At 41.2% G+C, this 12,587-nt stretch overlaps 1 long non-coding RNA gene across 8 annotated transcripts in view; it reads right to left on the bottom strand.

Annotated features, from left to right (window-relative positions):
* LOC307218911 overlaps positions 1–12,587 on the bottom strand; it is a 133,190-nt gene that overhangs the window by 97,816 nt on the left and 22,787 nt on the right. For all 8 annotated transcript variants that reach the window (XR_013840117.1, XR_013840118.1, XR_013840119.1 and 5 more), the window contains exon 4: positions 11,657–11,776. This is a non-coding gene — a long non-coding RNA (uncharacterized lncRNA). The remainder of the gene's footprint in view (positions 1–11,656; positions 11,777–12,587) is intronic.

Below are 12,587 nucleotides of genomic sequence, written 5' to 3'. Positions count from 1 at the left end.
TGCAGACCGCCGTTTCAGTCCCAGCGGATTTCACTTGATATCAGAAGTAGTTCGCCGCTGTAATGAAAACGACACACTTGCAGCGGCAATACCTCTTAAGCAGCCATGTAGTGATCAAAGGGAATAGCAGAGCAGCATCTGTTAGGTTGGAGAACTGCTTCTCGTCACTGAATGTGCCAAGCTGTCAAAGCTGCCTGTGACCTATCACAGCTACTTGTAACACTGCCACCCTACTTGAGTTGCCGTCAAAGCCAAACAAGGCTCAACACACACACACACACACACACACAATATTGGCAGAGGGATCTTTTTTGAACTACTCTGTTATCTGCAAAGGTGTATTGTGGAGGGCAGGCAGGGACTAGGAAACCGAAAAGCAAAGACACATCTTTCTTCCTTCGCTTCTTAACTGCAATCTTTTTCATGTCATTTAAAAGAGAGAGAGAGCAGGAAATTGTACCAGTCCCCCAGGCTATGAACAAAAAGAGCTATATCGCAGCTAAACACTTTTCACAGAACTAACACCACACATTCAAGGTAGGTCTGCCTACCATGTTTCCACCGCCTAAAAAGTCAAGTATGTTTCCACCCACCACCACCAACACACACAGAAGCACTTTATCTCTCAATATTCCAGAGGGTAGTATATTGGCTATAACTAACAGGCTACTATAGACATTAATGTATAACTCTGGTTTAGAAGCTTAATTGTGCACACAATGCAAAATTTCTGAAAAATTGAAGAGTATTCCATTTTTAATCCCCATAAATCTTGCAAGAGTAGAGATGTCACAGGTGAACAACTGAAGTCTGAGCTGTTGTTGCTTGAGAGGCAGACATGATGGGTATGGCCAAAACACCAATGCAACTCATCTGTTCTATATCTGTTACCAGCACTCATTAAATGTGCAACCTAGCAGTATGCTAAAAGTTTCTCCCACATTTCTGTCTGCTTTTCTCTGTCAATCATAGAATTGTAAAGATGGAAAGGACCCCAAGGGTCATCCAAACCTGCATTGTCATTCATGCAATGAATTGGGGGGGGGGGTCTCCTTTGTTAATTTTCAAATGCAGAGAAAATGATGAAAGGGAAGTGAAATTCTCCTGGTTGTTGTTTTTTTAAGGGGGTCACATTGACCTTATTTTTAAGGTGGTTGAGAGTGAGTGTTCTTTCTTTCATTTTACAAATCATCTCAGCAGCAGTCTGCAATCCGCAGCCTCCCTGGGTGACCACATTTAAAGCCCAAGAAAAGAAATCATGAGATCATTCCTCCCATGGGGATATTTCAGATCAACAAGACTAAGCAATCAAGGAAAGCTGCAAAGTTCATTGGAAAGGAAAACGACAACAACAGCAACAAGAAGAAGCCACCCTTGACCACCTGCCAGTGGTGAAGACAAACCTCTACACCCAGCAAATTCTAAAGAAATTCTAAAGCGCCCTAAGAATAAAACCAATAATGCAAATCCTGTTCTTCGGGGGGGGGGGGGCTTTTCAGAAACTGGAGGACAGCTTTCAGCACAGTACCAGTGCAACCAGCCCATGGTTCAGCAACAGAAGAAGATGCACCACAGCACTGCAGGTTTTCACTTAATGAAAAATGCATGTCAGTGTATTTAGATCTGTGTTGTTACACCGTATTTAAAATAATACAACTAATAATACAGTGATGCTAACAGCTATACCATCTCTTTCTTGGAATAAATCCCATGTTATTTCAGTGGAACTGGCTCTGGGAAATGGCTTCAGACACTCTATACAATTGCCAGTGGGATTTGCATCCCCCTGCTTGCAGGAACACTGCCAGGTTCAAGAGCCCTGAGCAGGGTGTTAGTAGCAGGGTGTGGCGCTGACCTGACCTCATTGGCCCACACCGCTGCTGCATGACAAAACAGAGAAGGGGGAATACAAGGTGGCAGTGAGTTTGGCATGGTGGACTCATGGTAGGAGCACCAGACTGGGTCTGCTGGTACCTTTGCAGTGCTCCAACCTCTCCTCTTGCCATGGTTTCTTCCTTCCTGGCTACTCACTTGGCAACCACACTCTACACTGGAGCTGGTTTCACCTGCCATGTTTCCAACTCACATCCTCTAGGCTGCATTTCCAAAATGTCAGCCAGCCACCTAAACAGCTATTACTGGGATCTCAGTAACAGCGCAACCATTTTGCTGCGAGATCACTGTGTGCGGCCATCCCAGGTTCAGCCCAGTGTCGAGGGGGCGTGGACAACCAGGGTGCCTCATTTGGGCCTCCCTGAGAGCTGGGCAGCCAGACCCAAGTCCATGCCTAATGGCACTGCTGTGTGTTAATACCACTTGTGGTACCATGAGAAGACGTGCTGCTTTTTCCACACAATGTGAGAGCACAACCACATGTGATGTGTGATGCAGATTTATGATTATGATCTCTCAGTTTCTTAAAAATAATAATAACAGCAGTAGCCTAGAGCAGTGGACAAATCAGATTGGGGTGTGTTTATTATTTAATCCTTTCCCATGTACAATTTCCCCAAAGCTCCACAAAGCTGCTGTTTGACATCTGGGATAAAACTTACAGGCAACAATACTGAAATCTGTGTAAGATGCGTAAATTCCATGCTAATGTGCAGTTTTCCCTTTGCACATTACACAAAAAGGTGTGTGCTTCTGTGCAATATCAAAAATGAGTAGCCAGGATCAAATCTTCCGGCTCCTATTTTGGCATTTAGGAATTTTACAACTTCACTCTGGCTCTTCTTTATTTTTATTTCACAAACTATGCAATGCCATTGCTTCCTCCAGATACATCTAGCTTTCAGCTGCATTTCTCTATGCATCCCCCTTTGCAAAAACTCAACACCTTAGCCGTTAGAAACATTTTTTTCCTTCCTAGGTTGAGCAAATCTAGATGCCCTAGGTAGTGCTTCAATAGTATAGGAATATTTTGAGCTATATGTCATAAGAGCAATGGCGCCTTAACGATGTATTACATTAATACATCATCAGGGTTGAGGCATTCTTATGAAATATTAGTTTAATGCATCTTAGGAATGCTGTTGGTTTGACAACATATTACTCAAATACATAGCAACACCTAGAAAGATCAAGATAAGTTTTGTATTTTTTTCTTTTCAGCTTAAATTTTGGTGTGTCTTTTTTAACATTTTTTTAAAAAGTGTTTGTTCATGAAAGGGGGGGAGATTTAATAAATATTTAATGTTGGCCCAAAACATTATTTGCAACAAAAATAGTAATTGCAAAATGTTTAATCTAACTTTATGAAGTGAGGACATCACCAAGTACCCTTGACATAAGATTCTACACTATTCTTTGAAACCATTTGTATAATTGTATTCTCAAGCATAGTTTCACCTGGCACTTGGTTCTCTTGTGTCTGTAAATCAAATGAAAAAGCTACATTGATAATGATGCTCATTTCAGGCTCTTTCCTGTACCTCATATTAACATTCACAAGTTAGCTGGATATCAAAAATAATTTAGATTCCATTTTCCCCCCTAAGGAGATCGGAGCAGTATAAAATAACAGCAGTTAAAAAATAAACCAAAACCCATAATCTATCTATCTATCTATCTATCTATCTATCTATCTATCTATCTATCTATCTATCTATCTTCATACCTTGCCCACCTGGCTGGGTTTCCCCAGCCACTCTGGGTAGCTCCCAACAAAATTATAAATAAATAAATAAATCTAAAAAGGATAAAACATCAGACATTAAAAGCTTCCCTAAATAGGGCTGCTTTCAGATGTCTTCTAAAAGTCAGATAGTTGTTTATTTCCTTGACATCTGATAGGAGGGCATTCCACAGGGCGGGAGCCACTACCGAGAAGGCCCTCTACAGACTATATATATATTTATGAGAGCTGAGGAGTTCCAAGGGATGTACTGCTGGGTATCTTTTCTCTGAATGATAGGGCACTGGAGATGTAAGGTTGTATATTAACAGATTGAAAAGCAGGGTGTGAGCAAGCCTGCTGTCATGTCACCTGTACGATTATACTGCCGGTTCTCCCTAGAAAGCGGTTGTGTCAGTTTCCCCTTCACCTGAAGCAGCAAAATGTCTTGGGCTGACCCTAGTTGCCACACAATCTACCAAGCACGCCTCTCAGGGGCCACCCTTGCAGGTGAATGAACCATTCGGAGGATCAACCACAGCCAAAGTAAGAAACAAGAACCTTCCTTTTGTCAAATTCTGGATTCTAATCAGGCAATTCTAATCTTCACTCAAACCGTAACGACAGACCCGTTTTCAATACTGAGACAGCAAGGCTTTCATCACTACGCTAAGCGCACTGTGAAGCCACCTCTATAAACGTTAAGATAGCGTGATGCTTTCAAGGCCATGCCTTTTTCAAATTTTGCAAAACATTTTCAGAGTCTCAAAAACAACATCTCAACATCTAGCAACAAAATTGTTTCCCTTTTGTCTGTTCTTGGCCTTCCTTCCTGCTAGCACTTGTATCCTCTGCTTGTTTATGGGTTGTTTTCTGCAACACGCTGGTTTTCTGCGAAAACTGCCATGTTTTCTGTGTAGATGTCGGAAGGGGAACATCACTGTTATCAGTAAGCCAAAAGTTCCTTCTATCTCCATCTGTGCTTGTTTGGCAGACCAGTCAGGAAACTGAAAGTTAGCATAATAGGCTGCTCAGAAGGACCAGGGAGCCACTCAGATGCTATGCACCACAAAACTAATTATTGGCAAACAATAATCTCTCAGCGAAAGCCCTGAGTCTGAACCCTGATAACACAGATATTTTTAGGAGCTAAATGACAAGTTCGTAAAGAAAGTAGGAAATGATTGAAAGGGCAAGGAGGGTGGGGAAGGGTGTGAGAGAAAAAATATTATGGTGTCTAAGGTGTCCACTACAAAGCCAATTATAGCAATTTAAATCTGAAAATGTAAAATGTAAGAAGTGTACGTTAGAAACTCAAACCATTCAGTGGGTCCCTCCATGTGTACATGGGTGGTGCTGTGGTCTAGACCACTGAGCCTCTTGGGTTTGCCAATTGGAAGGTTGGCGGTTCGAATCCCTCTCTCACTTACCCTACTTGAACTCCCATATTGCCTTATATCTTACAAGTATCTCCTTATATAACAGGTGACCTCCCTGGGCCTAGAAGCGTAACGTATGTATCACTCAGTGGCAAATATGTTGAGCAAGGTGTTCAAGGAGGTGGTGTTGGTCCAGCTTCAGGCATACTTGGAGGAAACTGATTACATGGATCCATCTGAGACTGGTCTCAGGCCCGGCCATGACACTGAAACCACCACCATGGTTGCCCTGATTGGTAATGCTTGTCAGAAACAAGATAGGGGAGTATGACCATGATCCTTTAACAGCTTCTGATACTGTTAAATGTGGAATCCTTCTCCTCCTCCTCCTCCTCATTGTTATTATTAATCACCACATGGATCAGTGATTTTCTCCATTTCTCATGAAACCTCATGGCAAAGGGCATTTGTGCTGGTATGGAGAAAATTGCCCAGGTTGCATGGTATGTCACTACACAACAAATACGTCATCATGAAGCATCACCACCCACATGGAACTATATAAAAATGGGCTCCAGTTGGCAGCCATAATGTGCAAGTATGTACGTCCTAGATCAGGAATAGCCAATGCAAAGTCTTCCAGATGCTTTGGACTCCAACTTCCATCATTGGCAAACATCAGCTATACTGATTGAGTCTGACAGGATTTGTAGTCCCAAACATGTTGACTGCCCTTGTCCTAGCTGCTTTAAGCTTGCGTAAAACATGAAGGAAGTGTGGGATGTATCATCCCTGAAGCAGTCAAGTACAATATTTTCCTGTTGCCTAGAGTGGACACACAGGGGAATGTGGCTCCAGACAGGGAGGACTTCCTGTCAAAGCTGCTCTGGAGTCTCCTCCCCTTGTGTGTGACCAGATAGATGGGCATGACCCTAGATAGATGGGCATGACCCTAGCTGACCATGTAAAAGCTGACTATGTAACTGTAACCACAAGATAAAGCCTGCCTTCAGATTACTGCTGTGAACTGAACGTAAGTAAAACTTTACTCTTACTTTTAAAGAAGACTGTCGTGTTATTATTATTTTAAAGAGGAAATAAAAGGAAAACTTACCAGGAACAATCCAGACTGGACAAGCCAGACTGGATTGATTAATTTAAATGATTCTAACAAATCATCAACTTGCTTCCAACAAGCTGCAAGGAATGTGCTCTGCTGCTTGCTCACTAATGTGAGTGAGGAGGAGGAATAATATTTAATCAATAGATCCTACCTTCCTCAACATTCCCACAGAAAGCTGCACTTCAAGAGAGGTTGCATTTAAGGAGCAGGATCATCCCAAATATTTGGCAGGAAGAAGCAGTTCACCTCAGACAGCATGTTTTGGAATACCATTAAAAGGCAGCAAAATGTCAATTATTTAGTTTAAATACTCTGACCACCATCGGGATAGTCTGTCTTGGGCCTCAAATGTTTTGGGACATCACTATTAGGAAGGTGTTTTTATAATGCATGCTATTGGAGATATGCTGATATTATCAAATGAATGAAATCTCCTCTAAACAAAAAAAATTAATCTGCTGAGAAACAGCAGTCAATACAAAAGTCTTTAAAAAGCTGATCAAAAGTTTCACAGTGCTCATTACCTTTCATAGTCTCAACCAACACTTTCACTCCTCTTATGTCAGCTTTTGCAGCAAAGTCTAGTTCAGATAGCTGCCAAAATTTATTGCAAATTTTGCAAAGCTTTTGACCTGTATCGTCTTATTAAACTTTTATGAAAAATCAATGGAGTTCAATCATGTTATGGGCTGTTCCTCACACACGTGTCAGTGGTAAACGGAGAAGTCTATTTATCCCAAAGTCTGAAGGGAAGATGTTTCAACTGATGAAGGGCTCTGTTTGTAGCTACATGTTTTGTGCTGCCTGTGAACTTCAAGCCAAGTTCTTACCAAAATGACATAAAATAATCAACTGGACGGGGTGAAGTGGAAATCAAAGTGAAGTGTGCTAGCGACAAATTCTCTTCTAATAACATGAATCGATATGTAAGTTCCAGTGAGTTCAGTGGGGCTAACTCCCAGGTAAGTGTGTACATTGCAGACTTAGAATAATTTAGGATTGTTTTCCTGTTGTTTGGGACACTTACTGAACTCCATGAACTTTGTTTTAAAAACAAGTTTCTTCAGTTCTTCTTTGCACAGTTTAGAAACAAAACTTAACCTCCGATAGAGACAACTGTATAAATGCACTGGGAAATTGCACAGCATTAGAAGTGAGGTTTAGAAGTTTGTGTATATATGTGTGTTCATAATTAATCCACAGAAATTAAGATTTTGCAGATTAATAACTGAGACTTGCTGTTTTAGAAAGAACCTTACAATAGAAGTAAAACCAACTTTACTGTCATCATTCATCAACTTTCCCACACGGTACTAAATTAAGAATGCAGCTCAGACTTTCCATGCTTACAGGCATAGTGTGCCACTCCACCATCAATGAAAGAGCTTTTTCTGAGGAACCCTTTGAAGCACACAACAAATTAATCTGTCTCTGTTCTCTTGCTTGCCAAACTTGGTGGATGTGTTTGTTTTCATTCCAGCTGCTTTCAGAGAGGCATCACACATCCTCATTGCAACAGAAATATAAGCATTATGACAAATGACCAGGAGATGAAAGCCGTGTGTGGGATCAGCACTAATTGTTAATATAATAGCTAGACTCATTGTTATTGTTGGTTTTACTATAAAAAACAGAAACCATATTTAGCAACATACGTTTTTCTGACCAAAAACAACAACATCATGAAAATGTTTCAGAAAACAAAGGGTGAAAGGGAATAAAAAGGGTTGCTGAACTGGTGGCAGAGTTAATGAAGCCATTACAAGATGATGTGATTTCAATCTGGATGATGTTTTCATATGAATATTTTGACACACACAAAGCACATTCTTAAAATGGTCTATGATTAGGCTAAAGCATTGAAACCAATAGTTATTCAGTCCCCCAAAGCCACTTTGCGGTGACTCTACTACCTCTGATGTCGATCTAAATTAACCTTAGGGCCGTACCTTGTTTTGCGACTGGGATCTGTTCCGGAACCCCAGCTGCTAGCCGAAAAGGACGCAGGGCAAAGTGCCGCATCTGCGCATGCGCGCAAAGCACAATTTAGCACTTCTGCGCATGTGAAAGCAGCAAACCCGGAAGTAACCCATTCCGGTACTTCCGGGTTTGCCACAGACATTCGCTGGAATGGACGCTAGATGAGGCAGACGTTCGCGGAGGAATTACTATACAGTGGTGCCCCGCAAGACAAATGCCTCGCAAGACGAAAAATTCGCTAGACGAAAGGGTTTTCCGTTTTTCGAGGTGCTTCGCAAGACGAATTTCCCTATGGGCTTGCTTCGCAAGACGAAAACGTCTTGCGGGTTTGCTTCCTTTTTCTTAAAGCTGTTAATACCCGGGGAATCCGCGCTCCGCAAGACGAAAAAATCGCAAGACGAAGCAACCCGCGGAACGAATTAATTTCATCTTATATTAAATGAAAGTATTGAAAATTAAGCCCATAAATTTTCCATTCACATCCTGGATCCGAAATTTTGTCAATCTGAAGCCAGCAAGCAGTATGTGGATGCCATTCTGTTTGTGATCCCCAGGAACTGCCTCTGACAGTTGAGGCAGAATATAGGCATCATGGCTAGTGGCCACTGAGAGCCTAATGTGCCATAAATCGGTCTAATCTCATTTTGAAGCCATCTAAATTGGTGGCCATTGCTACATCTTGGAGAGCTCCAACTCCTGCTCAAAGAAGCTGCATGTTGTTGCTGGACTTTGTGTTATCTTTCTGGAGCCAGATGAAAACCTTTTAATTTTCCCAATCTTTTAACTGCTGATTTGACATTTATCTTCTCAACTGTGTTTTTTTTTATTTATTTATTTATTTAATTGTTGTTCTATGTTGCTTTATTACTATTATATTTTATTAATAAAGTGCTAATTGAAGGGGAGTACAGTATATATGGGACGCGGCTGTCGCTGTGGTCTAAACCACTGAGCCTAGGGCTTGCCGATCAGAAGGTCAGCAGTTCGAATCCCCACGATGCGGTGAGCTCCTGTTGCTCGGTCCCTGCTCCTGCCAACCTAGCAGTTCGAAAGCACGTCAAAGTGTAAGTAGATAAATACTTCCAGCGGGAAGGTAAACGGCGTTTCCGTGCGCTGCTCTGGTTTGCCAGAAGTAGCTTAGTCATGCTGGCCACATGACCCGGAAGCTGTACCCTCGGCCAGTAAAGCAAGATGAGCACCGCAACCCCAGAGTCGTCTGCGACTGGCCCCAACAGTCAGGGGTCGCTTTACCATTACAGTATATACAGTAAGGAAATCCCATATATATTAGCACATATAGATTTGATCAGTTTAAACAACAATTATCTTATTTGATTGATTTCTTACCTACCCTATGCCCTAAGGTCCTAGGGTGGTTCAGCAGTATTTAAAATTATAAGATAAAACAGTTGCAATTATAAAGCACATAAAACCATTCCAAATGGAATAGAATGGTACAAATTTAGCCAAAGTCACCTTCACTGCCAAAGGCCAGCGGGGAAAGCTGCTTCTTTAACATACAGCAAAGGCTGCACAGTGAAGATGCAAGATGCATCTATGGGGACGGAGTTCCCCAATTTAAGGGCTGCCACAGAAAAAGCTCTCTCCCAGCCTCCACAGTTCCAAGGGTGGGGGAAATATTAAGAGAGCCCCCCCCCCTACAGATCTTAACGTTACTCAACTAAAGCCTTAGTTTTGCATCAAGGAAACAGGAAATGAAAAATAAAATATTAAGCTTCCCTTCCAATGAGTGACACCTTTTTATTAAATTGCAAGCTATGTCACATTGCCTTCAAAATCTCAGAGGACATCAGGTTTGGCAATATGCAAAGTTATTTAAATTTAGTTGTTTAGATTTAATTATTACTTAATTGGTTAAATTGCAGTTGATCAATCAAACATTATTTAAACAGTGTGGAGCCCGAACACTTACGTTTGAAAGCTACTCTATATTCATTAGAAACATCTCTTAAGATAACACGACAGTCATTAAGTTCAATAATTATTCCTTTCTGCGTGCAAGTCTATACACAACGGCCACAATCAGAACACTCCCTGGAGCCCAGTATATTCATAGCTTCCTGTTCTCTTTTACATGATAGGAAGCTTCATTGTGCAGTCACAAATTCCCCACTGTGCACACCAAATTGTGTGCTCTTCAGGAAGACCCACACAGAAGAGAGATGGATCTGGATAGCAAACATAACATAGTCATGCGACCCCTGAACTACGCGCTAGGAAAAATCTTTCCTCTTTAACCAGGCCTTTGGCTAATTGATATCCAATGCCCTTTTAAAATGTGTGGGGGGGGGTGTTATTGGGTTGTTTTTGTTTTTATTTTGATTATGTATTTGGCTTTTTTATATATATTGTGATTTTATCCTGTGAACCGCCCTGAGACCTGCAGATATAGGGCGGAATACAAAATAATAATAATAATAATAATAATAATAATAATAATAATAATAATGGAGGCAGGGGTGTGTAAAGACAGATGAGCAGTGTTTCCCAACCTTGGGCCTCCAGATGTTTTTGGCCTACAACTCCCATCATCCCTAGCTAGCAAGACCAGTGGTCAGGGATGATGGGAATTGTAGTTCAAAAACAGCTGGAGGCCCAAGGTTGGGAAACACTGCAGATGAGAATAGCTATTTTGGTATTTCCATCTTGTATTTTTATGTCGGGAACATAAGATCTATATATAATTATGAAATTCAGGGTAGCCTCCTCAACCTAGTGATCAGCAGATGTTAGGGACAAAACTGCCATCATCCTGGACAATAGACCATGCCAGCTGGGGTTGATGAGAGTTGTAGTTCAAAACTTCCGGAGGGACCAAGCTGCTTTAACGCTTTTCCTCCCTTCGTTGCACCAACATATTGTTCTATTTACCGGTAGATGGTACAAGGACACACACCCACACACCCAAACCCCTATAGCTGGCTTAACTGCTTAGACAAATTCTCTTCTGTATACAATGCTTCCTTTGGTACTTCCACTGTAGACGGCTGAATTATTTATTCAAAAATCACTTCTTGCACCTTTTGCCAGAGGCTATTGACTCTATACAAAGGGTCAGGGCTTAAAACGTGACACCTTTGCTCAGTGGTGGGTTGCCTTCATATTAATATACGCAGTGTAAATATTTATCCTTGTGCACAACATTTGATGACAGTGTAGTATTCAATGCTGGATATTTGCTTGTTCCAATAACACTTAAAAACTGTGGTGCTGGTATAGTAATTCAATTCAATTTTACTTTTAGACCAACTGCCTCCCATCATATCAATGCATATTCATAAAATCCAGCAATAATTCCCTTTAAACATTTGAAATATACATCTCTGTCCAACAATACATAATCACTATAGTATACAATAGAAAATAAAATGACCAATTTACAGATTGGCTCCCAAGGGCCATGATAAAAAGATGGCTCTTTAAGGACTGTGTAAAACTGCCAAGGGATGAGGCCTGACGGATCACGTTTAGAATACGGTTCCGTAACTGGGAGGCCACCTTTGAAATGGTGTAGCATGTGTAATTGCATTTGCTCACCTGGCTAACTTGTCCCTTTCAGCTTAGGCTTCTTCTTCTGTTGCTTGATCCCAGTGTTTAATTTTAGATGGCCAGCTTGTAAGTGCAGGAACTAGTACTAGTAGGATTCATCATCAGCATCTAGTGGAGAGATTATCAGTTTTAAAACCACTCATAGTGTCAGCCAAAATTAACCTTGAGGTGCAAGGATAGTCTTTTTAAAGGTACACAAAACGGTCTAACTACAACTTTTAAAGGTACACAAAATCCTAACTACAACTTAAATTTACAAGATCACACTTTCATTGATAGCAACTTGAGGTCAGTTTACAGGAAGTGCCTTTAACAGGTAATCAAAATATTGCATTTAATGCCCTCTCTGATCGTACACTGTTATTTAAATCACCTTTTGGTAACACTGTATGGCCTGTGTAGCCAATGCAGAACTTCACATGTGTTAAGTGAAACAGGAATTAGCAAAATTCCAGCAGCCTGCTTAAATGATAAGAAACCATTTTAAGGAAGGGATCTCCTAGGGAGTACGGAAAAACCTGCAGCTGAAGGCAAGGAAGTCCGGATATGTAACTCAGCACAGGCATAAACAGGAAGTTGAGCAGCTTGCATTTGGATTGACAAACTGGCTCCAAGGGCTCATCTAAAGGCACAAGGTTTGACCTCTGTCAAGCATGAATGCAGAGGCTTTGGAACAGTCTGATACACTTGAAGGTACAGACCTTATATAAAGCAAATGGGCAGCAAGCAGAACTGGAGCTCTCCAAGCACACAGGACTGGCTCACTCCAGAATAAATCTCTTCTATGTAATGGACTGAACAAAGTCTCATTGTGTATGCAGACAAGCACTCCTATTTTAGTCCATTTCAGTTTTATCCTATTTGCTACCCTTCTTTTAACCTTTACACATTTCCCAAACACACCTACTTCTCCCAAAAT

The sequence above is a fragment of the Podarcis cretensis genome (genome assembly GCF_951804945.1).
Source record: "Podarcis cretensis genome assembly, chromosome: 6".
Lineage (NCBI taxonomy): Eukaryota > Metazoa > Chordata > Lepidosauria > Squamata > Lacertidae > Podarcis > Podarcis cretensis.
The sequence above is the reverse complement of the archived record's forward strand: the minus strand, read 5'-3'. Positions and strand labels throughout refer to the sequence as shown.